Source organism: Nansenia antarctica (genome assembly GCF_963989245.1).
Source record: "Nansenia antarctica genome assembly, chromosome: 11".
Taxonomy (NCBI): domain Eukaryota; kingdom Metazoa; phylum Chordata; class Actinopteri; order Argentiniformes; family Microstomatidae; genus Nansenia; species Nansenia antarctica.
In genome coordinates, this window is record NC_137681.1 from 29091590 (window position 1) to 29096543 (window position 4954).

Here is a 4954-nt window from a genome sequence, read left to right on the forward strand (position 1 = left end):
GTCATTAGATGAGAGACTGACTCAGTCTGCTGGGTCATTAGATGAGAGACTGACTCAGTCTGCTGGGTCATTAGATGAGAGACTGGCTCAGTCTGCTGGGTCATTAGATGAGAGACTGACTCAGTCTGCTGGGTCATTAGATGAGAGACTGGCTCAGTCTGCTGGGTCATTAGATGAGAGACTGACTCGGTGTGCTGGGTCATTAGATGAGAGACTGACTCAGTCTGCTGGGTCATTAGATGAGAGACTGACTCAGTCTGCTGGGTCATTAGATGAGAGACTGACTCAGTCTGCTGGGTCATTAGATTCATTCAATTTAGCGGCTAATAAGAATCTGATAACCCGTGGCACCGAGCAGGGGTCAACTGCTGCTCCTCTGGGTCCTAGAGCCTGCAGGCAGACAGACAGGCAGGCAGACAGGCAGACAGACAGGCAGACAGGCAGACAGGCAGGCAGACAGACAGGCAGGCAGACAGGCAGGCAGACAGGCAGACAGACAGACAGGCAGGCAGACAGACAGGCAGGCAGACAGGCAGGCAGACAGGCAGACAGAAAGGCAGACAGGCAGGCAGACAGGTAGGCAGACAGGCAGACAGACAGGCAGACAGGCAGGCAGACAGACAGGCAGGCAGACAGGCAGACAGAAAGGCAGACAGGCAGGCAGACAGACAGGCAGACAGGCAGGCAGGCAGGCAGGCAGGCAGACAGACAGACAGGCAGACAGGCAGGCAGACAGGCAGGCAGGCAGGCAGGCAGACAGACAGACAGGCAGACAGGCAGACAGGCAGGCAGGCAGACAGACAGACAGGCAGACAGACAGGCAGACAGACAGGCAGACAGACAGGCAGACAGGCAGGCAGACAGACAGGCAGGCAGACAGGCAGACAGAAAGGCAGACAGGCAGGCAGACAGACAGGCAGACAGGCAGGCTGGCAGGCAGACAGACAGACAGGCAGACAGGCAGACAGGCAGGCAGGCAGACAGACAGGCAGACAGGCAGGCAGACAGGCAGGCAGGCAGACAGACAGACAGACAGACAGGCAGGCAGGCAGGCAGACAGACAGGCAGGCAGGCAGACAGCCAGACAGCCAGACAGACAGGCAGGCAGGCAGGCAGACAGACAGGCAGACAGGCAGGCAGACAGACAGACAGGCAGACAGGCAGACAGACAGACAGGCAGGCAGACAGACAGGCAGACAGGCAGGCAGGCAGACAGACAGACAGGCAGACAGACAGGCAGACAGGCAGACAGACAGGCAGACAGGCAGACAGGTAGACAGACAGGCAGACAGGCAGGCAGGCAGACAGACATGCAGACAGGCAGACAGGCAGACAGACAGACAGACAGGCAGGCATGTAGACTGACAGGCAGACAGACAGACAGACAGACAGACAAGCAGACAGGCAGGCAGACAGACAGACAGACAGACAGGCAGGCAGACAGACAGACAGGCAGACAGGCAGGCAGGCAGACAGGCAGACAGGCAGGCAGACAGACAGGCAGGCAGGCAGACAGACAGACAGACAAACAGGCAGACAGGCAGGCAGACAGACAGACAGGCAGGCAGGCAGACAGACAGACAGGCAGGCAGACAGGCAGACAGACAGACAGACAGACAGGCAGACAGGCAGGCAGACAGACAGACAGGCAGGCAGGCAGGCAGGCAGACAGGGCCCCTCCTCTTCTCTCTGGTCTTCACACTGACTTCATTACTGTATCATCATTTGCAGAACCCACAGGGTGAGTGTGTGTGTGTGTGTGTGTGTGTGTGTTTGCACTTATGTGTGTTTGAGTGTGTGTCTCTGTGTTTGTCTGTGTGTGTGTGTGTATGCAAACGTGCGTGTGTGTGTGTGTGTGTCTGTCTGTCTGTGTGTGTGTATGCAAACTTGCATGTGTGTGTGTGCTGGGGGGCCTGTGTGTGTGTGTGTGTGTGTGTGTGTGTCTGTGTCTAATTTATGGGCTGAATCAGAGCGTCTCAGCCTACCTGGCTGGTGTACGGGAGTGTGTCTCCAGGGGCTGATGGGTAATGGTGTTTTTCCTGCACCTCTCTAACGGCGCGCTTTGTTGATTCCTCACCCCCGCCCCCCTGGGTCGCCTCTGCCTCCGTATCACCCCCGCCCCCCCGGGTCGCCTCTGCCTCCGTATCACCCCCGCCCCCCTGGGTCGCCTCTGCCTCCGTATCGGAGAAATAAATAACATGATGTCGTTATTGTGGTTATTTGGAGGAGGTGGAGCCGGCGCCTAACGATCGCAAGGTCGGCGGTTCGGCGGTTCGGCGGTTCCATCACCATTGCTCCCAATGAGCGGGCCGGTGGGGCACCTTGCATGGTAGCTTACAGCCATCGGTGTGTGAATGGGTGAATGAGAGGCCGCTGTAAAGTGCTTTGCGAATGTGTTAAGGCTGGCCTCCAGTAGGAGAGGCTGTGGTGTTGAGGCTGGCCTCCAGAGAGTCGGCCCTGAGTTCATCACAGACGACCAGGTGCTGCTGGAGCTAAAGAGATGGAGGGAGGAAGAGAGAGAGAGAGAGAGAGAAATGAGAGAAAGTGTCTGTGTGTTGTGTGTGTGTCACAGAGGCAGAGAGAGTGGGAGAATGTGTGTGTGTGTTTGTGTGTGTGTGTGTGTCACAGAGGCAGAGAGTGTGTGTGTGTGTGTGTGTGTGTGTGCGTGCGTGTGTCACAGAGGGAGGCAGGGAGAGAGTGAAAGTGGCAGCATTTTTCGAGTGCTAAATAGGGGGGAGTGTCTCTCTTCTGAAAGGTTGCCTGCTGAGGTAAGACTAGCGACTCTGCCACGTAGCCACGTAGCACGTCTCCCCCGGTCCCTCTGGGCATGACTCAACATAAACCTGCAGGTTCCCTACACCGGCTGACCTCAGGCTGACCTATTATCTCCCCGAGACCTTCCAAGGCCCCAAGAGCCAGTGAGGAAACAGTGAGTGTCTCCTGTTTGTTCCAGCAGCTCAGTGGCCTCTGCCCCCCCCCCCCCCCTGTGGTCAGAGTGTCCGCCCTGAGGTCAGGAGGTCAGAGTGTCCGCCCTGAGGTCAGGAGGTCAGAGTGTCCGCCCTGAGGTCAGGAGGTTAGAGTGTCCGCCCTGAGGTCAGGAGGTCAGAGTGTCCGCCCTGAGGTCAGGAGGTCAGAGTGTCCGCCCTGAGGTCAGGAGGTCAGAGTGTCCGCCCTGAGGTCAGGAGGTCAGAGTGTCCGCCCTGAGGTCAGGAGGTCAGAGTGTCCGCCCTGAGGTCAGGAGGTCAGAGTGTCCGCCCTGAGGTCAGGAGGTCAGAGTGTCCGCCCTGAGGTCAGGAGGTCAGAGTGTCCGCCCTGAGGTCAGGAGGTTATGAGTTCCATCCCCCGGCCGAGTTGTACCAAAGAGTTTTTTACATAATCTGATCCCTTAGGTGTTTATTAATGCCTGTGTGGTGTTATTTTTTAAATGTTGACCTTTTTTAGTTAGTAATTAATAAAATACAAAGGTTCCATCTCACAAAACATAATGGAATGTAAAAACTTTGACGCTCAATATCTCTGAACTGCCCTAAACGGAGATAGAACCTTATCATTCTAAGATCACGACACGTCATCTGTAATGTCATCTGTAATGTCATCTGTAATGACATCTGTAATGTCATCTGTAATGTCATCTGTAATGTCATCTGTAATGTCATCTGTAATGTCATCTGTAATGTCATCTGTAATGTCATCTGTAATGTCATCTGGACATGTCATCTGTAATGTCATCTGTAATGTCATCTGTAATGTCATCTGTAATGACATCTGTGTTTCTCCTCTTCTCCTGACATTCGATGCATGGCAGGTTCATGTTTATTTCAAGGCGGTGTTCTGTGTTATGTAAGGCACTCACGGCCTGACCAATGTAGCTGAGGAGGAGCTGTAGCTGATGAGGAGGGTGCGGGGGATTATAATATTAATGAGTTGCTTTTAACGGCCCCATCAGGGGTGAGGAGAGGGGTAGAGGAGGGGGGGGGGGAGAGAGGGGGAGAGGAAGGATGGAAACAGAGAAGAAGAGAGGTGGAGGGAGAGACAGACAGATAGACAGACAGAGAGAAACAAAGAGAGAGAGAAACAGAGAGAGAGCTAGAGAGAGAGAGAGCGGAGGGGGGGGGGGCGGAATGGATTGAAAAAGACAAGAAGAGAGGTGGAGGGACAGAAAGACAGACAGACAGAAGCAAACACGTTTCTCTCTGATCTGCTCCAGGTTCAGAGATTATTCTGTCTGACGCGTGCGCCGTGCGTCAGCACTGGTCTTGAGCATGAGACACGTTTCAGAACATGAAACAAGGAGAAGTCCATGTCGTTCTCACTTAAGTTGAGGACATTCCCTCTTTCATCCCCTCTCTCCCTCTCCCCCTCTCTCTCTCCCTCTCTCCCTCTCTCTCTCCCTCTCTCTCCCCCTCTCTCTCTCCCTCTCTCTCCTCTCCTCTCAAATGAGTATTGGGTAAACAACCATCAGTGTAGCCCAGGGTAGCTAGCTAGCTACGTTAGCGTCCTAGCTAACTCCTGACTAGCCGCTGTCAGTCTGTCTGTCTCCATAAAACAACAAGCACCCAAATCCAATTAACTATAACAGCCCCACAGGCAGCCACGGGGGAGGCGGGGGGGGCGGGGGGGAGTGGGGAGGGGGGGAGGGGGGAGAGGGGCTCCTCTTTGAAGTATGACTGATAACACTGTTTGGTTGAAAAGCACACACACACACACACACAGAAACACACATAAAACACGCATGCAGGCGCACACGCAAGCACACATACGTGCGCACACACACACACACACACACACACACACACACACACACACACACACACACAGCTAACGTCTGGTCAACAATGTCTTTTCCCAAGACAGTAATGTCCAATACACACTCACACACTCACACACTCACACACTCACACTTACACACACACTTACACACACACACACACACACACACACACACACACACACA